The sequence below is a fragment of the Mobula birostris genome, chromosome 14, assembly GCF_030028105.1.
Source record: "Mobula birostris isolate sMobBir1 chromosome 14, sMobBir1.hap1, whole genome shotgun sequence".
In the NCBI taxonomy this organism is placed as follows: domain Eukaryota; kingdom Metazoa; phylum Chordata; class Chondrichthyes; order Myliobatiformes; family Myliobatidae; genus Mobula; species Mobula birostris.
Genome location: NC_092383.1, coordinates 32804611 through 32829628, shown reverse-complemented (window position 1 = coordinate 32829628; position 25018 = coordinate 32804611). Strand labels below are relative to the sequence as shown.

General features: G+C 42.7%; 1 protein-coding gene across 8 annotated transcripts in view; it reads right to left on the bottom strand.

Annotated features, from left to right (window-relative positions):
• adamtsl3 (ADAMTS-like 3) overlaps positions 1 to 25018 on the bottom strand; it is a 776875-nt gene that overhangs the window by 421493 nt on the left and 330364 nt on the right. The window lies entirely within an intron of this gene.

The window sequence follows — 25018 nt, the reverse complement described above, 5'->3', positions numbered from 1 at the left end:
AACATGCAACAGAATATATTAGTTACAATTCTATTATACATCCATCGGACATTTTTAAGAACTTTGAAAAATATTCAGTCTGTTCAAGTTTGTAACGAATAATTTTCCTTTTTCTGTCAAATAGTGGTACACAAAAACCCACTTTTTATTATTCATTAGGCAAGTGGCTTTTCATTCTAAAGTACTTAAAACACAGACCTAGTTTTCGACGCAACGAAATGTGAAGCTGGCAGTCAACGCCAAACCAAGTACAATAATGCACTATAAACCTACAGTACAAAAATAAAGCCAGATGAACACAGAGGCAACTTCTCATGTGGTGTCAAATTAAACACAAATGAACAAACATTGATGCTTCATTGAAACAGACTGACAAAATCTGAGGTAAAATAACTGATGCGTGTAGTAGTATTTTATTTGCATGCAAGTTCAGAATTCCAAACCATTCCGGTCTCACATGATGAGTGGTAATTTGGAATCTTACTACCAACACACGTCTAAGGAGAATTTTGCGGTGTTGTTGACCAAGGACACGTTCACCAAAAGAATCAACAAACTCATTCGTAAGGCCGGTGATGTTGTGGGGATGGAACTGGACTCTCTGACGGTGGTGTCTGAAAAGAGGATGCTGTTCAAGTTGCATGCCATCTTGGACAATGTCTCCCATCCACTACATAATGTACTGGCTGGGCACAGGAGTACATTCAGCCAGAGACTCATTCCATCGAGATGCAACACTGAGCGTCACAGGAAGTCATTCCTGCCTGTGGCCATCAAACTTTACAACTCCTCCCTTGGAGGGTCAGACACCCTGAGCCATTAGGCTGGTCCTGGACTTATTTCCTGGCATAATTTACATATTATTATTTAATTATTTATGGTTTTATATTGCTATATTTATACTCTGTTCTTGGTTGGTGCAACTGTAACGAAACCAAATTTTCCTCCGGATCAATAAAGTATGACTATGACTATCATCGATGGTAACAGCAAAGTGAAAAATGCATTCAACAAACTGCGTTCCAGTATTTGACATAAAAAATTTTCTAACTTATGGGATGTCTTAGACTGGTCCAATACACATTTATTTATGAAAGTGGAAATCCTTTCCCCCAATAGACTAAGTATCCCCAGTTCTGGAGGAGTTGCATCTCTCCTGGTGTTGTCTATCATTTAAACTCCAAACTAAATGAAATAAAAATGGAAAATTTTGGAAACATTCAGCAAGTTATAAGATTAATATTTCAGGCCAAGGACCCGCATCAGAACAGAGAAAAAGAGGGGCAGATTTAAACGTTTCACGATTTAATCATTAGGCACCAGTTTTTATACAGAGTAAACAGTATATAACAACCCTTCATTATCCTAGCCTTGAATTTTCCATGCCACGTTGAGATAAGTGCTGGCCACACCTTCTTTACATGAAATAGCAATGATCTTACTTTAAGGACTCTTTGTCTTGTTATTTAGATTATGAGAACACTCAGTCCTCTTTTATTGTCATTTAGAAATGCATACATGCATTAAGAAATGATACAATGTTTCTCCGGAGTGATATCACAGAAAACAGGACAAACCTAAGACTAACACTGACAGAACCACATAATTATAACATATAGTTACAGTGGTGCAAAGCAATACCATAACTTGATCAAGAACAAACCATGGGCATGGTAAAAAAAAAAGTCTCAAAGTACCCAAGTCGATCGACTCCCGAGTTCCTGATAGCAGGCAACGAAAGGGAGATACTCCCTGCCATAAACCTCCAGGCACCATCAACTTGCCGATACCTTGGAAGCAGCCGACCACAACCAACACTGAGTCCGTCTGTCCGAAAATTTCGAGCCTCCGACCAGCCCCTCCGATACAGCCTCCCGAGCGCCATCCTCTGCCGAGTGCCTTCGACCTCGCCCCGGCTGCTGAAACAAGCAAAGCTGAGGATTTGGGGCCTTCTGCTCCGGAGATTCCGGTTATCACACAGTAGCAGCGGCAGCGAAGCGGGCATTTCAGAAGTATTCCATATGTTCCTCCATACTCTCACGTCCGTCTCCATCAAATCAGAATTGTGCACGGTCCCCTACTTGACAGATTACAGATATCATTCACCGGAGAGGCCATGCGCGCTGCCACCGCACCGCCATCTTCTCCTCCTCTATCCTCCATATTTCATGCTCCTGTTATTTACTGCTATTGATTTATAGTTACATTTCAACAGTTTGTTGTCTTCTGTGCTCTTGGTCTTTCGTTGATCCTGTTTACAGTTACAATTCCATAGGTTTGCTGAGTAGGTCCGTAGGAAAAAGAATCTCAGGCTGTATGTGGTGACACAAATGTACTCCGATAATAAAGTTTACTTTGAACTTTACTCATTCACAGGTAACACCCAAAAAATGGCAGGGGTCAGCCTGATGCTAGGGCTGCAAAGTGTGTAAGGCCTCCCGAGAGAGGAAGAATCCTAGCTGAGGCCTTCTCATCTTCTGTACTGACCCAGTGAAACTGCCATACCATAGCATCATCAATTCTCAAAATTACACTGGAATCATTGCCACCATTAGATTTCTCAAACATTGAATGCACATGTTCAACTAATTCTTCTCACATGCCTCTTTCCTTTAGTAATTTGTCTGTGGTGTTTGCTCTTGTGCCAGTAGCCTTCTGAATTTATACACAAGTAGGAATAAGTGCAGTAACGGGCTGTTGTTGATTATAGGATTCATATGACTAAGCACTTCCTGGTGCTTGATCATTAGTCATCCTGCTGGCAGAATGCTTGAAAGTAATGTTGGCTCTCCGGTCTTATAATTTATTTCATGTAGAAAAGATTCAACTGGGATGCAACAGATGTCACCCTGCCTTACGTGAATAGACTCCAGACTTCATTATACCCACAAACTCGCCAGGGCTCGAACAATTACCAGGTGAGATGGGTTGTGAGCTCTGGGTTCACCACACATCTCACCTTTGCTGCTTCTCTTCTCAGGCTCAAAAGCACCTGAAGCAGACAGCGGCAGCTGAGGCAACTCCTGCACAGAGCACATCAGCCACCACTTGACCAGGGCTTTGAGTGACTGGACGCAGGAGGGTAGAAAATCTCCTATGATCATCTGCCAAGTTAAAACAGGGAATGCCGAGGATCCCCAAAAGATAAGGTGTCATCTGCACAGAGTGAACACACTCAACAATCCAGACCTTTCATCGGAAAGGAGAAAAGCTAAAAACAAACATGATTTACAGTAAATAGTGCAGAAGGAGAGCTGAAAGGAACAACGTGATCGTCGTTGGAGTGAGATCAAGAGAGAATGGACGATACCAGTGATGTTGGCTAAAAAAGAGTGATGAAGGCTTCTTAATTGAAGCAGTCTGTCTGTGGAATTGCCAATAAAAGGAGATAAATGATAACAGAAAAGGAAAGAAAGAATGCGCGTTAGAAACAATACTGAAACCTTGAAATATAAACACTGCAGCAGCTAAAGATCTGAAATAAAATGGAATGCTTGACAGATTTGGCAGTACTTGAGACAGGAAAACCTGGGGACTCCCTCTGGGCTCTTATCCTTGGATCTAATCATTTCTAGATTCTGTGTTGACCATTTCAATTTTTTTCACTCCACTTACCCAGTCTAGCCACCTTTCATTTGTAGCATTCCTCCCACTTATTCCGAATCCCAGCATTGGTCCACTTATAAGTGTGACACTGTTGTAGTTTGGTGAACTGATCACTAGCTCACATAGGCTGTGCCCAGCTCTCTGATGTCTCCTTCCATGACACCATTATTAAACATCAGGCCATTATTTCTCAGAGAGTCGCTAACCTTATTTCCTCTGGAGATCTTCCACTCATTGGCCCCTCACCCCTGCACAGCACACATCTACCTCCTCACAAAAAATATAAAGGAAATATCCTGATAGTTCCATCATTTCTGCATGGAATTCTTCCCTTGGTTCTTTTCCTTCTCTCCTTGTCCAATCTTATTCCACTTATTTTTCTAACAGCCCAAAAACCTATCACTCCAGTTCCCATGTGCCAACCAATTCACTTTTCCACAGCCATCCAATTCCCCCTATATATTCATCCTACAATGGACGGAGCCAAGTGTTCTTCTTTCTCCATGGAACAGAGGTCCACTTCTCCGCTACCCTCCTTCCAGCTGAATTCACTGTAACTGGGCAATTGTAACACTTCCACCAAGTCCGGTGTGTAGCTTCAAGTAACCAAGCTAAGTCCTTCAGTTTGTGTGGTAAATAGAACAGTCCAGTCCAAAAACCCTCACTCACCTCTTTTCTGTTAAATTGATGACTGTATTGGTGAGACTTCCTGCTCTCTCTCAGAACTCAAATGTCATCTTTATTGCCAATTTGTTCTCATTTTCACATCGCCCATCTTGGACTTTTCTCTTCTGTAGCTTCTCTACCTCCATCTCTGTGAGTAGGTAAGTCATTAACTTTCAATACATGCCTATTGACACTCACCATTTCCTTCTACCACCTGTAAGACCACCTTTCCAGTCTCTCAATTTCTCCAGCTCACTTTTACTTTTTCTGATTACACCAGCTTCCATATTAGTGATCTGAGATATATTGTTTTCATTAATTGCGGTCTCCCCTCCACCACAGTTGAAAAGCCACCCCACGGCATTTAGGTTATGAGAACATTCAGTCCTCTTTTATTGTCATTTAGAAATGCATACATGCATTAAGAAATGACACAATGTTTCTCCGGACTGATATCACAGAAAACAGGACAAACCAAAGACTAACACTGACAGAACCACATAATTATAACATATAATTACAGCAGTGCAAAGCAATACCATAATTTGATGCAGAACAAACCATGGACGCGGTAAAAAAAGTCTCAAAGTTCCCGAGTTGATCGACTCCCGAGTCCCCGATAGCAGGCGGAAAAAGGGAGAAGCTCCCTGCCATAAACCTCCAGGCACCGTCAACTTGCTGATGCCTTGGAAGCAGCCGACCACAGCCAACACTGAGTCCATCCATCCGAAAACTTTGAGCCTCCGACCAGCCCCTCCGATACAGCCTCCTGAGTGCCTTCGACCTCGCCCCGGCCACTGAAACAAGCAAAGCCGAGGATTCAGGGCCTTCTGCTCTGGAAATTCCGGTTACCACACAGTAGCAGTGGCAACGAAGTGGGTATTTCAGAAGTTTTCCAGATGTTGCTCCGCACTCTGACATCCGTCTCCTCAAATTAGAATTGTGCACGGTCCCCTACTTGACAGATTACAGATATCATTCACCAGAGAGGCCCCGCGCGCTGTGTCACGCCGCCATCTTCTCCTCTGACTTGTTCAGTTACTCACATTTCCTTATCTTCACCTTTCACCCCAGCACTTCCACATTCATTGCAAGTTCCAAAACCTTCCATGTGATACTGTCACCAAAGATATTGTCCTCTTCACTCCCCTTTCAGCACTTTGAGGTGACTGTTCCCTCCATTGCCCCCTTGCTTACTCTTCCATCACACTAACCTTTCCCATTCTCAGAGTGACTTTCTACGTAGCCAAAGAAGATGCATCAGAAACCCTTTTATCTCTTCACTCCCCAACAGTAAGGAACCCAAAGAGTTGAAGAACCATCAGCCTGAGTCATTAACTCTCCTTTGCTTTCTACAGAACTTGCCCGACTTACAGAGACCTGACATGAAGTATGGAAGGAAGCCCTTCCACTGAGAGTCCACAGCAACCTTCAAGCACCCAGTTACTAAAAAAAGACACAAGTTTTTACTGTCACCCATTTTATTCTCCTCACATTCCCTTCAACTGTTTCCTAGATTCTACTCCTCAGACCGGAAGCAATTTATAGTGGATAATTAAGCTAACAATCCACAATATTTGGGATGAGGATAGAAAATGGAGTATCAGGTGCTATCTCACATGGTCACAGGGAAAACATGCAAAATCTACAGGTAGCAAGCTGGAGTTCAGGATTGAGTCTGGGTCATTTGCAGGTAAGGCAGCGGGTCCACGAGCTGTACTGTCCTTCCATAACTGCATTCTCTTTTATTGTCGATTCTCAGCAACTGTTGTGCTAAGTTCCAGAATTATTGGTTTATTTCTACTTTTACTTACACCTCCTCCAGATCAGTTGCCACAAGCAAAACCTCACCACACGTGCTCAGTTAGTGCCAGTCTGGACCATCCACTTTGTTTTGACTCCACAGACATTTCCTTTGTTCTCTCCGACCTCCTCTCCCTCTGCAGCTATGATTGTTTCCTAAACCTTCCATATTCTGAGGAAAAGTCATTGACCAGAAGGGTGGCCTCTGTTTCTCTTTCTGTTGATGCTGCCTGACTTGCCAAGATTCCAGAATTTTCCTTTGTTTTTCTTCTTTGTTTTAATTTTGGGATAGGAAGCATCTATTAACCTACACAAGAACACACAACACACAGAGAAGTGAGCAATGTATTGTGATCAGTAAGTATTGAGGTGCCATGGATATAGATTATAGATAATTCAGTGCTTATCTGTAATCTACCATATATCCATCTCCTGAATGAAGTTCAGTACTGGAGAGTTGAATGAAGAGTATTGAACTGTTGCCAAATTTGCTGATGATCCAAAGACTAATGTGCAGAGGATACTGAGCTGCAACGGGACATAAGTTAGTGGGCAAGAAATTGGCAGATAAAGAATGGTGTGGGGAAATATGAGACTACTCACTTTGGGAGGAAGAACGATAAAGTGAATTAGGAAGGCGGGTGAGACTGTGAGATATCACTTGGAATAATTAGAAGACTAATGGAACACTCTCTCTCTATAGTATCCACATTCTTCCCGTAGTGAGGTGACCAGAAATGAACACAGTACTCCTAGAATGCAGTGCACCTCAAGATAGGAGGAATGCAAATATCGTCACTCTCTACAAGAACAAAGGCAACAGGAGCAACTGTAATAGATATCGTAGCATCTCTCTTCTCAGCGTGCTGGGGAACCTTTCAGCTCGAATTGCCTTGAAGAGGCTCCTGCTGCTCACAGACAGGGTCTATCCCGAGTCTCAGTATGGGCTCAGAGTTGAGCGGTCCACAATCAATGTGATCTTCTCCCTCTGGCAACTGCAAGAAAAGCGCAGAGAACAGCAGAAACCACTCCACATCATCTCCATTGATCTTACTATAAGGCATTCCACCTTGTGAGCAGAATGGGCCTCTTAGAGATCCTTGTCAAGATTGGGTGTCCCCCAGTCCTACTCAGTATCATCAGGTTGTTTCATGACAGCATGAAGGGGACCATAGTGTTCAACGGCTCCATATCAGAGTCCTTTAACATTTTCAGCAGGGTAAAATAGGGGTGTGTCTTTGCTCTGACGCTGTTCGGCATCTTCTTTGCAGTCCTGCTCAAGTCCGCCTTTGGAGAGGCCACTGAGGGCATTTAACTCCATTCAAGATCAGATGGACACCTCTTCAGACTGTCAAGACTCAGAGCAAGGACTGAAGTGCAGAAGAGGCTCCTCAGCGGCTTCCTGTTTGCCGATGACGCAGCTGTCGCAACTCACTCACAGCAGGAGCTACAAGATCAGATGACCCACTTTGCGGAAGCCTGCAGAGAATTTGTCCTGACTATCAGCCTGAAGAAGACACAGGTCATGGGGCAAGACACTGACAACAAGCCATCCATTAATACTATGGATTATGAGCTAGAAGTCGTCCACAAACTCACATAACCGGGCTCCACAATCTAAGATAGCCAGTCACTCAAAACTGAGATCAACAAGTGCATCAGAAAAGCAGCCACGACCTTCTCAAGGTTGACTAAGGGAGTCCGGGCCAACAAAGGACTCACCATGAACACCAAAGTCCAGGTGTACACAGCCTGTGTGCTGAGCACTTTTCTCTACACCAGCAAAATTTGGACCCTGTGCACAAAACAAGAGCAGCGACTCAACGCTTTCCATATGCGCTGCCTCAGACGCATACTTGCTATCATCTGGGAAGACAAGATTACCAACAACACAGTGCGCGAGAGAGCAGGCGCCACCTCCATGTTTACCTTCCTCAAACAGAGGCGTATGCGCAGGCTAGGCCACGTCTTGCGCATGGCAAATGGACGCATACCAAAGGACCTTCTCTTTGGGGAGCAGGAGACTGGAAAGGGGCCAACGGGAAGACCCCAGCTGCACTACAAGGACACCTGCAAGTGCGACCTCAAGGCCTTTGGTATCAGCACCAACATGTGGCAGTCACTCGCCTCAGACAGGTGTGCCTGGAAGCAGGAGGTGAAAAAGGGTCTCTTGAGATATAAGACCACTCTGATGCAGCAAGCAGAGGGAAAGAGACCCCACCAAAAGCCCTGTGCCCAAGCCGCCCAAGAGGTCAGAACTGCCTCAGCATTCTGCTGCACACAGTGTGGTGAGGACTGTCACTCCCACATTGAACTCCACAGTCACAGCAGACGCTGCATAACCCAGTCCACCAGAGGCACAAACTCGTGATCTCCTGGGATCGACAGCTGCCTAATCTTCTTCATGGATTTTATAATCACTAAAGTCAGTATTCAGAAAGAAGGTCCACTGTGGCTGGAGGATGGTTGCATGTTATCGTGTCACAAGAATACAAGAAAACAGGATGAGGAGTGGACAATCAGCTCCATTCTACATGGCTCATCCTAATCAATCTGACCTTAACTCCTTTTCTCTGCCTGTTTCCCAGAACACTTAACTACACAGTCCTTCAGCATATCCAGTTATATGCACTGGACTACTTAATAGCTTTTGAAACGCCTCAAATTAGAGTCAACATTCTCTAAAGAGGCATTGTCCTGAATGTTTCACTGGGGTCCATACTTAATATTCTGAGAAATTCAAACAAAAAGTTATGTGCTACACTGGTTGCCTGTAACATTCCCCAGAACAAATCCCTGTAAAATGAGACACAGGGATCTTAACAACTCATATCCTAGTGGAAGCTATCTGTAACTGGGTGTAGTCTTGAGTCCCATAGTGGCCTGCAGGTTTGCAAATTGATCCTGATCTTATTACTGTACAGCAGCTTCAAAAAAGCACCAGCACCGAAGAACGTGCTTCATCTAACGAGAAAGCCACTTCCCATAGGCACACTCTGCATGGTAAGCAGGGGGGCATGTGAAGTGGAACCTTGTTTAGTTTTAGGTGACCACTTCAATTTTGCCCTCTTCACTTACATGTACTTCACCTCAAGAAGTACATTCCCCGCTCTCTGCATCCTTTGAGTCAGATACTGTACTCCCAAACCAATGAAAATCAAACACTGGGCACAATAGTTGACACTGCATAAAACTACCACCCACCCAGGACATACTCTTTTCTCCCTCTCCGATTGGGCAGAAGATACAAAAGCCAGGCTCAACATAAGCTTCTACCCTACTGTTAAAAAAACTATATAATAGTTCCCTATACAATAAGTTGACTTTTGACTTTACAATCTACTTTGTTATGATCTTGCAGCTTATTGTTTACATGCACTGCACATTCTCTATGGCTGTTATACTTTATTCTGTATGGTTATTGTTTCACCTTGTATTCAATTGACTTTATTTCTTACATCCTTCACATACATGAGGAGTAAAAACCTTTACGTTGTGTCTCCATCTAAATGTGCAATGTGCAATCATAGTAATTTATAATAAATAGAACAGTCAATGTAATATAGAGTACACTGATATCGGTGTGAGTTCATCAGTCTGATGGCCTGGTGGAAGAAGCTGTCCCGGAGCCTGTTGGTCCTGGCTATTATGCTGTGGTACCGCTTCCTGTATGGTAGCAGCTGGAATAGATTGTGGTTGGGATGACTTGGGTCTCCAATGATTCTACAGGCCCTTTTTACACACCTGACCTTGTTCTACCTCAGTGCACTGTGCAATGATGTGATCTGTATGAACTGTATGCAAGGCAAGCTTTTCACAGTATCTTGGTACATGTGATAATAATACATCAACTCCTTTAAATGTTTCCCCTTCTCACCTTTAATCTATCCCTTCTAGTACTTGACATTTCCATTCAGGGAAAATAACTCTAAATATCTAAAATAACCATGCCTCTCATAACTTTGTATACTTCAATTCAATGCTCATCACTAACACTCACATTCCAGAGAAAACAATCCATATTTGTCCAACTTCTCCTTACTGCAAATACTCTCTAACCCACGCAATATCTCTTCTGTACCCCATCCAAAGCCTTACTATAGCTGGTACCCAAACCTTCAAACAATACTCCAAATGTGGCCGAACCGAAGTTTAATAATCATAACTTCCTGACTTTCACACTTAATATACCGACTGATGAAGGCATGTCATTAAGGCAAGAGTAACATAACACAGAAACAGCCCTTCTGCCTAACCTGTGCATGCATACCAAGTTACCTATCTCAGTAAATTCCATTTGCCTGTGTTTAGGCAATATCCCTTTAAATCTTCCCTATCCTCGCACCTGTCAAAATGTCTTTTAAACGTTCTAAATGTATCCACCTACCACTTCCTCTGATAGCTTGTTCCACATACCCACTATCTTTTATATTTAAAACATTGCCCCTTAGAGCCTCTTTAAATCTTTCCCCCTCATTTTAAATCTATGCGCTCCAGTTTTGGCTCCCTAGACTATTTCTCTGCCTTAATAAGGTCACCTCTCAGCTTCTGATGCTCTGAGAAAAAAGCCCCAAGCCATCCAGTCTATCCTGATAACTCGAGCTCTCCAGTATCAGCATCATCCCTGCAAATCTTTTCTGCACCTGTTCGAACTTAGTGTTACATTGCCAATAGCTAGCTGACCAGAACTGCATACAATATATTCCATGTGTAGTCTCACCAACATCATGTATTACCAGAACAAGACATCCCAACTTCTATACTCACTACCCCTACTGATGAAGACAATTTACCAAATGCCCTTTTCACCTCTCTGCCGCCACTTTCAGGCAACTATATACTTGTACTGCTAGATCCAAATGTACTACAATACCTTCCAGGGCACTTCCATTCACTGTACAAGTTCTGCCCTGGTTTAACATTCTAAAATATAATACTCACCCTTGCCCAAGTTAAGATTCATCTTCCATTCCCTATCCCACCTTCCCAGTTGATCTTGATTTGTCACAACCACAGATTCGGCAGCACAGTAGATACAGCAATTGTGCTTGTGAATTTGCACGTGTCAGCTAATTATTACTTAATCGTGACAGTATTTAACTCCATACTTGTCGTCATAGTGCTTGTCAAGATTTGGACAGAGCACAGCAACGCTTCGCTGCCTGTTTTGCATTCAGCCTTCCCTGTGAAATTGGACTTTCGAGTCAACTGATTCTGAAGACTAGCAGTATTCGCTTAATCTTTAGATGTTCCTTTCAGCTGTAATGTAGGCTTCGTTTTCCATTTGAGAGTTTTAGTTAATGGCCCTGTTTGGTCTAGTGTTTATTGTTTTATTTTCCTATTAACATTGTTCGCAATAAAGTTTGTGAACTACTGACCTGCTTCAGTGTCTCTCACTCTGCACTTGGGCCATCTCTGAACGTGGTAACATGATTCTTTTGTAACCTTAGATAACCATCTTGCTTGTCCACTATACCACCAACGTATAACTAGGTAATATAGAGAACTGGTAACGGACCCAGCACAAATCACTGTAGCACACAGGCTTCCAATCTGAAAACAAACTTCCACTAACCCTCTGCCTTTTACCATGAGGTCACTTTTCTACACTGCAAGCCTTCTTTACAACCCCTATCTCTTTGTATTGTCACTTTCATGAAGCTATGGACATGCACACCAAGATGCCTCCTAATATCAGTGTTCCTAAGTCCCTGTCATTTACTGTCTACTTTTCTTTTACATTTTATACCTGTACATTTTATATACATTTTATATCATAGCTTTGATCCTGCTGGAACACAACTGGTCACAGACCTCCAGATCGATTAACATCTCCCCACCACCACCCCCTGTCTTCTGTAGCCAAGCCGCAATTAAAGTGTTTGAAAGAAAGGATAAAAAAAAACTCTGGGTAAATTTAGTTATGTCAGTTTATACACTTATGTATTATTTTTACATATGTTTGAATATACACCTGTGTTTTAATCCTTTAATGTCCTTTCTTGATAGGTCATAAAGCATTCATTAAAATTCAATAACAATGTCAGCTTTGACCAGAGGTACACTTGGGTGTGGAGTATCACTGCCTGTCAAAATCTGTGAATGCAAGCAGTGTCCTGGGCGGGAACAGTCCACATGTTGAACACAGCCACAATGAAGTTGAAAGAAACAGGCTTCCAGCAGGTAACTGTGCCCTGAGTAATGCTGGAAGAAGTGACTGGAGAGCAAATAACAAGCAAATTTGGGCATCACCTGCTCTTCCCAAGAATCAGTCCAAGCCACAATCCAAGCCACAATTTGTAACAGAATCTGATGACCCAATCTAGAATGACACAAATTTTCAACACAGCAAAATCAGCACAATTACTCATAGAACACACTTAAATGAGTAAAAATGAATTCTGTTCTCTGTTTTCTTTTAGCTCGTTTATCAATTTTTAATTTTCTTGTTCTTTTCGGTGTCAGCTTACCGTCACATGTTGCCCTCCAGCAAGGAAAGTGAGCGCACTGTAATGTGGACTTCGTTCACCACTGCTCGCCAGACAAACAGCCAAAATCTTGACAAGTGCAACTGAGTTCAAATTATACAGTGACTCAGTTTTAAAAATATTATAGCAGAATTATGATCAAGGCATAACTAATTTTCCAAGAAATTGTTTGGCTGCATCAAGAATTTCATAAAATTCAACAGAAAGTCAATTTTAGCACATTCAAATTATGGGTTATTTATTCAGTCAGTCAACCGTCCAATATAAACCAAAAGAAATTACAATATAAACTATATTATCAGGATTTAATGCTGATGAAGATCATGGAAGGTCATCAACTGTTTCTCTTTCCAGAGATATTGCCTGATGTGATGCCTGCACATTCTTTTGCTCTTATGTGTAAAGGTGACTTTTTGGATCTCAATCAACAATTCATTGGTGGGAGCAAGTTAAAGAATTTGGAAAGCGGGGAACCAATGATTAGTGAGCAGGCATGAAGCCAAGAAGGGATGTGGACCCCATGGGAGAAGAATCATACATCAGTTCTTCATTACGCAGATCTATTAGCTATATTTCACACTGACTTAATTATCTTATTTACCTACATAATTTGAGCTATTTTCCGGTGCAAATTGCAGCAAATTAACTCTATTTAAGCACTGAATTCAATTAAGTGCGTAATTAGAGAATAACATAGATTCGTCTGTAATGTTTCCAAATGGAGAACAAGTGGAACATTTGCAATGCTCCAGGCATGAGTTCATCTGGAACTGCTGTTAACTGGAAGCCAAGGCTCACAAATGCTCATATTAATGAATTACCTTCCTACTTTACAAGTCCAATTAATTTAAAATCTACCATAGGCTTCCACTGTTTTGACATCTTTATTCTGCCTGTTTTTATGTCATATTTAAACAAGACCTCCACGACTGAGAATAAACACAAATGCAAAAGCGATTGACCTGTAAATCTCCATATTGTGTTCTGTAAAACAGAATATTGCTAAACTTAAAAAAGAAAGAGATAAGCTTTAAACGTTATGATTTAGTTCCAAAATACCCAGAGTTTACAGCTTGATTGTACCACTTGGCAAGCTGAACATAACAATTACCAAGCTTGGTTTGTTTATTGTAAGCAAATTCAAACAACTGATTATAATATATACAGTTCTGTGAATTTAATAAACGTTGATGTATTTGCCTTGGTCTGTTGGCAGGAGGACAGCAAGAAAAAGGCTAAAGATGTACAAACATTTCACTTTCTCTTTGAACCAAGTCACACTGAAGCAAGAAAACAGAACTGCATTTATATCCCACCCTTTACAACCCTGGCACATGTCATAGCATTTTACAAGTATTATCTTTAATGTATAATCACTGTGGTGAGGCAGGAAGGACAGCAGCCAAATTGTAGAAAGCAATGTCCCAGAAAAAGCAGTGTTTCTGCAATTAGATTAACAGCTTCAGTAACTTTGCTGGAGAAATAACTACTTTCTGGTATCATGAAATTGTGCCATGTGATCTTTTACATCCAGTTAAAGGTCATTCTAAGAAATGGCCAAGATCTGACAAACAAATATTTTTTGTTGCCTGTTGCTTTTCAAAAGAAAATGAAGTTTCTAGAAGTGACTTATATCTATAGTAGTTTAATTCCACCTTTTAAAAACATATAGAAAGAGGAGTAGGGCACTTGGTCTCTCAACTTGTTCCACCTATCAAACATGATCATTATTGATCTGCCTCAGGTTTCATCTCCTATTCTGTGCCCTTAGCACTAATTCCCCAATTTTTCACCGATTTCAAGTCAAATCAAGTTTATTTGCCATTTAACTGTATACAGCACATGACAAATGAGACAACGTTTCTCTGGATCAGGGTGTAAGACACAGTAGGACGCAATAACACAAATATAACACACAGTAACTTAGAAAAGTAAGAATTAAATCTACAAGTGAATTACACATAGATGAAGTAAAGTGTATAAATTAAATATTATAGGATACAGTACAAATTATCTGGTGACACTTCAAAGGTGATGCAACAGGGAGTTCAGAAGCCCAATGGCCTGAGGGAAGAAGCTGTTTCCCATCCTGACTGTTCTTGTCTTTATGTATTGGAGTCTCCTGCGTGATGGTATAATGTCAGAGGATGCTGGATGGATGGATGGATTCCTTGCTAGTACTAACAGCCCTGCATAAACGGTGCTCCTAATAAATGTCCCTGATGGATGGCAGGGAGACCTCTCTGATCTCGACTATTCTCACAGTCTTTTGAGGAATCTTCTGATCCAATGCTCTGGTGCTCCATATCAGATGGAGATGCAGCTTGCCAGGACATGCTCAAATTTATATAGTTCCTCTTTAAATACCTCCAAAATCTAGCTTTCACAACTTTCCAAGCAAGAGAATTCAGGAGATTTTCCGCCCTCTGCTAGAAACAATTCCTTGTCTCTTCAGTTTTAAATGACCTACCCATCATCTTGTCACTGTCACTTCACTCAAGATTCTCTCATGGCTGGAAACATGTTGACAACTACCCTGCCACATCCCCTGAGGATCCTGCAGGTTTCAATAAAAACACCCTCCTCATTCTTTAAAGTTAGATTAAAATCACATGCAAAGATTAAGATCAGAAAGTGACCACCTTTTTTCCTCTGATTTATTGTCTGAGAGATCTACAGGAGCTCCAAGTGATGCTGCCACCACTGACCTTGCAAAGTGCAAGGGATGTTAAGAAGATGGCAATTGACAGCTGAGCAGATACTGGTACACTGTTGATGTTTGAATTCCTTGCACTCCAGGTAACACCTAGGAGGCAGCTAATCCAAGAGCAGAAACTGCAGGAAAGGTCTGACAAATGGCAATGTATCAAAGTGAGATGCAAAAAAATATATAAATTGGAACCTCAACACCAAAACCTTAGTTTTACCATCTGGTTTTGCAATTTTCCTGCAGAACTGTTAAAACATTGAATTGCTTGGTAAATGGGTGGAAGTCAGGGAGACCCAGCAAAATGTTCAGATATTGGCTTTTCTTTTCCCTTGGCTTATGATCAAACATCCTGATTTACAGACTGATGTAACTAATCATTCTCCCTCTAAGTAAACCATAGAGTAGTCTTGGTTCCTGAACTTATCCAAATAAATAAAGAGGGAGATGTCTGTAACTGAATTAGCAGTTTAAATGGAGTGAAACTTTAGGTGTATGCACAGAGGCATTTACCACTGGCTTTTCCACTGTGGGGTTATTACACCAGAGAACTAAGTAATCACTGGTCATTTCAATGCGGTTCATCCTTTTCTAGAAGATCTAACCAAATGAACAGTCTTTACAAGAATTATTGCTATGAAGTTATATTATTACATCAGAAGCGAGCAGTATCCACAAACAACCTATGTGCAGAATCAGGCAAATCACACAAATAATAAAAAAGTAACTAAAAAGTACCGAGAACTTGAGTTGTAAAATCCTTGAAACTGAGTCAATAGGGATGTGGAGTCAGTTCAACGTTGAGGTGAGAAGTTATCCACACTGGTTTAGGAGCTAGATGCTTGTAGGATAATAATTGTTCCTGAACTTGGTGGCATGGGACCCAAGACTCCTGTACCTCATGCCCAATGGTAGTAGCAAAAAGAGTGCATGGCCTAGATGATGGGAATCCTTGATGATGGACGCTGCTTTCTTGTGGCATCCCTCCTTGTGCCATGCTAAGCTGGGCTGTTTCCACCACTTTCAAGTTCAAGTTGAAGTTTAATTGTCATTCAACCATACATGAACATCCATCATTATAGCCAAATGAAACAGAATTAGTCTGGGAGCAAGGTGCAAAATACAGAACCACCAGTCATACACATCATAAGGCTCATATAGAGCATATAAGATAGCATGTATGTTTCAAATAGCAGCAAAATACAGTCACATAAAAAAGTCGATTGTCCAAGTCCCTGAGTCCATGAATGTTGCAGCAATCTACAGTCTGACACAATACAACTTGTCCTCTACAGAGCGAACACTAGGAGGCAGCACCAACTCCAGCATGAATGCCGTGCCATACCACCTCAGGCACTCCACTGGAGTACCTGACTCCGACCCCTCCCCCTGGGTGGCTGCAAACAGGCAACATCGCAGTTTGAGGCCTCGTCCTCGCCTACGACCAAGGACAAGCAGCCATTGACCAATAAACCAATGAATTGGATTTTCAGCATGCCACACTACCAATGTCCAAGAGGGTCTTGCAATCCTAAGAAATGCGACTAAGACAATTACTCACTGTTGGACTGCACAACTCCTTTGCACACCAGCGCCTTCCTGTTGCAGGCAACATCACAGTCCACACCAAGTCCAGATCCTTCAGTATTCCTGTCAACGAGCACGTCACTGATGAGGTAGACCTGCAGTACTTTATCTTCTTAATGTCCAGCAGACTTTTGCAATCATAAAAAATACATTTAAAAGTACAACAGCTCCTTTGGTTGTAGAAGCCACTATGTCCAAGCACACTGCTATCTTACCACTTTCTTTGGAGTTTTCCATTCATGGGAACTGGTGTTCCCATACCATGCAGTGATGCTCTCCACTGCGCATCTTCAGAAGTTTATCAATGTTTTAGCTGACAGGCTGAATCTATGCAAACTTCTTAGAAAGTAGAGGTGCTGTTGTACTGCACTTGTGATGACACTAACATGCTGGTGCTAGGTCAGATCCTGTGATATGGTAACACCAAGGAATTTAAGGTTACTGACCCTCTCCATCTCTGATCCACTAATGAGGACTGGCTAAAGTCCTCTGGATTCTTTCTCCTGTAGTCAATAATCAGCACTTTGGTTTTGCTGACGTTGTGAGAGATTGCTGCGGCATATATTCAACCAGATTTTCAATCTCCCTTCGAAATGCCAATTTGTCATCCCCTTTGATTTGGCCAACAACAATGGTGCTGATAACAAACTTAAATATGGCATTGGAGCTGTAGTTAGCCACACAATTATAGGTATAATATGAGTAGAGCAAGAGGCTAATCACCCAACCTTGTGATACAATTGTGCTTATGGTGATTGTGGAGGAGATATTGTTAACAATCTGTACAGACTGGGGTCCAAGTGAGGAAATTAAGGATCTAGTTCCAAGGGAGGTATTGAGAAACTTAGTGATTAGTTTTGAGGCGATGTAATCAATGAAGAACCTGCTGATGTAGCCAATTCCTTTGTCCAGATGTTTCAGAGATGAATGAAGAGTAAATGAAATGGCATTTGCAGTTGACTTATTGTGATACTAGGCAAACTCTCCTCATATATTAATCCTTACATTCCTGTGATCATTCTTGTAAACCTTCTCTGAACCCCCTCCAATGCCAGCAAACCTTTTCTTAGATAAGGTGACATGAGACCCGACGTAGATTGGGAGACCACTTCACTGAGCACCTACGCTCCGTCTGCCAGAAAAAGTGGGATCTCCCAGTGGCCACCAATTTTAATTCCACTTCCCATTCCCATTCCAATACGTCTGTTCATCGCCTTCTCCACTGCCATGACGAGACCACACTTAGGTTGGAGGAACAACATCTTATATTCCATCCGGGTGGCCTCCAACCTGATGGCATGAACATCGATTTCTCGAACTTCCAGTATTGATCCCCCCCCCTTACCATTCCCCATCCCCTTTTCCCTCCCTCACCTTATATCCTTACCTGCCCATCGCCTCTCTCTGGTGCTCCTCCCCTTTCCTGATTTCCATGACCTTCTGTCCTCTCCTATCAGATTCCCCCTTCTCCAGCCCTGTATCTCTTTCACCAATCAACTTTCCAGTTCTTTACTTCATCCCTCCCCCTTCAGGTTTCACCAATCACCTAGTGTTTCTCTCTCTCCTCTCTCCACTTTTTAAATCTACTCAGTTTTTTTCTCCAGACCGCCGAAGGGTCTTGGCCCGAAATGTCGACTGTACTCTTTTCCATAGATGTTGCCCGGCCTGCTGAGTTCCTCCAGCACTTTGTGTGTGTTGCTCTGCTTTCATTCCTTCCACTAAAGTGCATGACCATATTCAAAGGTTTCAAATGTAGATTTAATGTCAGAGAAATGTGTACAATATACATCCTGAAATGCTTTTTCTTCACAACCATCCACAAAAACAGAGGAGTGCCCCAAAGAATGAATGACAGTTAAATGTTAGAACCCCAAAGTCGCCCACAGCTCTCCTCCCTCTTGCACATAAGTGGCAGCAAGCAACGATCTGCCCTCCCCCCACCGGTAAAAAAAAGCATCGGCACCCCCCACCGAGCATCAAGTGTGAACAAAGTAACAGTAAAAACACAGACTTGCAGTTACTCCAAAAACTACATTGTTCACCCGGCATTCGACATATCGCAGGCTCGCTCTCTCCCTAATAAGGGAGAAAGGGGTGTCTCTGTTTTCACAGCGAGCAGGGAGACATAACAAGCAACTTGCTGGCTTCCGATGTTAAAAGTTCATTGCGTCACTTTTTTCAAGCACTGTGCCCAGATCTTGAGTCTCTGGGCACACAGCCATAGATGTTCCGACTCCCCCGACGACACACGGGTGGCCTGCCATGACACCCATCTTCAATCTGCCCGTCTCCAGAGCCCCGAGATCCTAGGCCCCCAAAGCCAAACTGGAATCTTAGGCCGAGCCCTTGGTGTGCCAAACAATGGCCAGTTATGAAACCCCGAAAGCGGTTCCTATTCCCGCAAAGATCCGAAGTCAATGTGTATTCTTCTGTATTGTATTCTATCTGCCACTTCTTTCCCCATGCTAATCTGTCAAAGTCCTTCTGCAGACGCCCTGCTTCCCCCACATTACCTGCCCCTACCAATATTTTTATCATCCACAAACTTGGCCACAATGCCAGCTGTACCATCATGCACATCGCTGACATAAGCAATGAAAAGCAGTGGACCCAACTCCAATCCTTGCAGAACGCCACTAGTCATCAGCGGCCAACCAGAAACCACCAATGATTGTGCTAAGATAAGTGTGCCATGCTGGCTATTCTCATACTGAAAATGAAACACAAAAGAAAAGTTGTTTTTTTAAAATGTGGTCATATTTATTGTTAATTTCATAGGCATGCCACCATCATGTGGGAGGAACTAGGAAAGATGGTGCCAGAGGTTTTTGTAGACACAGGTGACTTCTTCCAGGTCGTCCACGAAGCACCTTATTCTTCCTTTCTTATGTCTTCCTTTTCTTTTCAAGGGGCTGGGATTCTGTTGGAGCTTATGATCTACATTTCAAACTATGGTTCTCTACAAGAGGTAGATTTCCACACCAGCCGTGTGGCCTGGGATTTCGATACCTCCAGAAGCAGCCTGGAAAACATGAGCCTTCAGAATGCAGCCCCATGGACAACCCAGTTCCTTGCCGACTTCATTGGCTGAAGCGTCTTGGGAGGCTAAAAGACTGGGCGAGCAGGTAGTGGGTGCTGCTGTTGGAAGGAGGCCCCTGTACTCGAGCAATACCTCTTTCTCGGCTGAGAGCCTGTCAGTCCGAGTTGGAGGGCTTGGAGAAGCGACGCGGAAGGTTCTAATATCAGAACAGCGAGCTGCTGATCTCCTGCTCTCGCTGGTGAGAGAAAGCCTGTTTCTGTCCTGACGAAGGGTCTCGGCCCGAAACGTCAACTGTACCTCTTCCTAGAGATGCTGCCTGGCCTGCTGCGTTCACCAGCAACTTTGATGTGTGTTGCTTGAACTTCCAGCATCTGCAGATTTCCTCGTAAGATGCCGAAGACCTGGGTTATGTACTGTAGTTTTTGAAGGACTCTAAATCAAGGTTTCTGGGGGCTCTTGCTATTGCTTGCATAGTGGGGGGGGTGGTTTTCTGCTGCTTGTGTGTGGGAGAAGGGCTGGAGGGTTCTGATATTATCATTCATCCTTTGGGGTTTTTATCGTTTCGTAGGTGTCTCTGCAAAGAGTAAGAATTTCAGGTTGTATACTATATACATCTCTGATATTAAATCAAACCATTTGAAATCAGTCTGCATCACACAAAATCAGAAGGGTTGCAGCAAAACCACCAATGATTGTGTTAAGTTTTAGTGCACCCACCTATAACTAGTCCACACATTTTTAAAGAAAGAGACAATTATTGTGCCTGATTCAGCCAGCCACAGCAACTGATGTTGCACATTTTCGGAGCTACCACAAAGATGTCACAATGAATTTTACATCACAGAAAGATGGCATTCACCTCTTGCGTTTTTCAGTTTCTTGTTAGCTTTCTGATAAGTTCTATCTCACCATAATTGTTTTTCCTTAAAATGCACAGAAATAGCCTTTGAGAATTTCATGGAATCTCTCTGCATAAACTTGGGAGACCATGATATATCACGAGGAGCTCTTGATGAAACCTGGCAATGACAAAGCAATAATGTATCTATTCCTACCACTGAGGATTTAGAATGGGATTTCTACAGTATTTCCAGCAATATTGTACAAATGCTGTACACATGCAGCATCACTGGGGTTTGCAAGGAACGCAGTCAATAACTTCAGCATAATATACAAAGCAGATGAACATATTGTGCCATGCATTTTAAATATATGCCCATTTTTTTCCTCATTGCATAGTTCAACTCAGCAACTTGGTACAAGATAGGTGTGGGAACCATGTATCTGTTCTCTGTTTGCTTTGTATTCTGTGTTGTGCATTTACTGTGGCAACTAGTCACAGGAGTGTGGGGGCATGGCAAAGGCGAAGGGAATAAGTCATGTATTCTTACTTACTTTGTGTCAGTTTGTACCTTGGGACCGGAAGGAGAAAGCAATGCTTTCAGGTTGAAGGCTACCCAGATGTTGCTCCTCCACCCTGAGGGCAGACTCATTGAGGCACAAGAGGACACTATGGACAGACATGTCAGAACTGGAATGGGATTTAGAATTAAAATCTCTGGCCACCTGGAAGTTTTAGTTTTGGCAAATGGAGTGGAAGTGCTCCACGAAGCGGTCACCCAATTTAGAACAGATCTCACCAGTGCAGAGGAGGCCACATTAGGAGTACCAGATACAATAGATGGCCCCAGAAGATTTGCACATGAAGTGTTACCTCAACTAGAAGGACTGTTTCAGGCCCTAAGTGAAGGTGAGGGAGGAGGTGAATGGTGTAACACTTGGGCCACTTGAGTGGGTGTTGAATGCTGTGAGGGAGATTACTGAGGAGGGATAAATGGGCAAGGGAATCACAGAGGGAGTGATCCCTGAAGAAAGCTGAAACTGGGGAGAGGTAAAGATGTGCTTGGTGGTTGGATCTTTTTGGAGATGGAAGAAGTTGCAGAAATGATGTGTTGGAAGAGGATGCTCATGGAGCAGTAGGTAAGGACAAGAGGTACGCTATCACTGTTAAGGTGGCGGGAAGATGGAGTGAGCGTGGATGCCCAGGAAATGGAGAATATGCATGTGAAGGTAGCATCAATGGGGGAGAAGGGAAACCCCATTCTTCAAAGAAAGAGATCATCTCTGATGATCTGGAAAGAAAAGCCTCATCCTGAGAACAGAGGTGTGAGAGAAGAAGGAACTGCAAAAACCGAAAAACATTTTTACAGAAAAAAGTGTGGGAGGAAGCACAGTCAAGGTAGCCGTGGGAATCAGAAAGTTTAAAAACTTTGAATGAGGAGTGTTCCATAATGAGGCCATCCTCAGAGTGGAGGAACAACACCTTATAGTCCATCTCAGTAGCCTCCAACCTGATGGATTTCTCCTTCAGGTTTTTTTTTTTCCTTCCCTTTCCTCCCTTCTTCTATTTCCCACTCTGGCCTCTTGCCTCTTCTCACCTGACTAAGACCTCACCCAGTGCCCTTCCTCCTTCCCTTTCTCCTATGGTCCACTCTCCTCTCCTATCAGATTTCTTCCTCTCCAGTCCTTTACTTTTCCCGCCTGCACGGCTACACCTATCACCTTCTAGCTATCATACTTCCATCGTCCCACCTTTTTATTCTAGTGTCTTCCCCATTCTTTTCCAGTCCTGATGAAGAGCCTTGGCTGGAAATGACAACTGCTTGTTCATTTTCATTGCCTGACCTGCTGAGTTCCTCCAGTATTTTGTGTGTTGTGCTTTGGATTTCCAGCATCCGCAAGAATTTCTTGTATTTATCATTTGCAGAAGGAACTGCCTGGTATCTGGCTGGCTGTGCCCAGTGTTTGGCTGACCTAATTAGGCTAGATTGCATCTGTCCGAATTGGAAAGAAACAAAGAAATCACCTGTGGCTCAAGGCTGAGGGGAGAGCCGTAAAGCAACACCACCTGTAGTCCTAGGCCATTTCCATTCGGAAGCTGACACAGGTCAGTCAGCTCGAGCCAACGAAATTGAAATGTCATAGAATAATCGGATGAGGAGAAGAATAGGAACAGAGAATTTTGGGAGCATAGGCAATGGCAACTCTGGGGATCAACAATCAGAGAAGTGGATGATCCCACAATGGAACAGTGGTGATTACAATGGGATCATGAAGAATGCCTGGCCAGCGTAGACTTTTCTCCCCTGGTATGACCTTTTCATATCTTTGAGTTTTCATGGAGGGTCAAGGGAATCTAATGGGATTGCATTCAGGTATTCAGTTGTATAAATTCACATGCTTGTGAACTGAACCGATACAGGAACCTGTCAGTAAATACAGATTCTCTTTGTGCCTTACTGATCATTACTGTTGGTTGAGCGTAACCCTTGTAACACAATCACAGGTACATTGAGGTAATACGAAAGTAAAAACAATAACAGAATGCAGAATATAGTGTTACAGTTACAGGGAAAGAACAGGTAGATAATTAAGACACAAAGGTCATGATTGAGGTAGATTGAGAGATCAAGAGTTCTTCTTTATCACAGAAGAGGATGCGCTGCTGCCTGTTACTCAGCATGGCCCAGATTTAAAGCAAGTCTGTGTAAGACCAGGATCTTTCTCCATTCCCCCTGAGTTAGTCTCTGACCTGCTAACCCCCTCCAGCCTTTACAGTATTGCAAAGCCTTTCTGCTAAAAGATGCCAATGATATCTTTGGACATGTACAGTATGTGGTGCTCCTGCTAATGCTGAGGAAAAGTCCAATGATAATTTTGGAGTCTTAAGAATAATTTGACCTTGTTCAGTTCTGACTTTATCTGAGACACTGGGTTTTTTCAGCAGCCTGTAAATCCAATAACCTTAACTCCAGAAACGATTCTTCCAAATTGCTTCAATCAAAAAATTAAGTTTGGGTAAATAATCAAAAAATTAGTGTGGACAAACATTTATCTTAAAATGGAAGAACAGCAGCTCAACGTTCATTGACTATAATCACAAAGTTATTTAACAAGGGTGCTTAATGGTTAAGTAAATGAAACAATCCAAAATGGGTTGGAGCTCAGCTTGTCAGAGTGCACAACTGTAAGTGTTGCCAACATACTGCAGCCCAAGTAATGAGGTTTGGTTATGCTTCGTTCTTCATTGTTGTTACCACAGGTTCTGAGGATTAGGTGTAACCCCATAGGAAGTTAGTTGGAGCTGAGATGGAAGAACGTGGGTGAATGAGATGTTCAGACAATAATCCAGCCTTGTTTGACAACCATCTTCACTATGACCGTCTCTGTTGTAGACCTCATAGCTTGGTCATTTGCATGCCATTATGGAGCAAGCTCAAGAGGCATAGAAACTGGCCCTTTAGCTCAATGTCCATACCATCGTGAACTTATTTTTATGAATTCCATTTTATTCTCATCTCCTTTCCATCAACTACTTCCAGATTCTCTCACTAAGCCATATTCTAAAAACAATTTACAATTTCCAATTAGCTAACTAATCTGCACCTCTCTGGTTTGTGGGAAGGAACCAGAGCTCCTAAAGGAAGTTCACACAAGGATAAATTGCAAAGTCCATACTGAAACGCCAGAGGTCAGGACTGAACCCAGATCCCTCAAATTGTGAGGTATATATGACGGAGATGAACTTGTATAGGCAGCTAAATTTGTGGAGGGCATTTCACAAACCCCTCTAATTGACAGGAGCAGAGAATTTAATGAAGCTGGACAAAGTCATGTTGCGGCTTTTGCTGTCTCTGCATTTTTCTTGGGATTGTCGCATGGTGGAGATCCTACCCACCGTGCCTCTGTATGGATGGAACCCCCTCTGTGATTGGTGGGGAGGGGGTGACAACTCTTCGGCCAATGGGAAGAAATCCAGTGCTTTTATGATTGCATGACTGGGAACAACATTTAGAAGAACCAGACCATTTAATTTTTTTAAAATTACACAGCCACATTGGCAAGCTGTAATAGAGAATCTGCACCCTGAACCTTTAATTAGGTTAAATACAATTCCTCTCTGTTCTTCTGGGTACTGTATTCTGTATGATTAAGTTCCACTTGCACACTAATGGCATTCCAGAACTCCATCCAAACTTCCAGAGCCAAACCAATTCAAGTATGTTGGGTCTATGCCTGCCGCCACACTGTCATACTTAAAAGCAGGGAGAAATTTCCCTG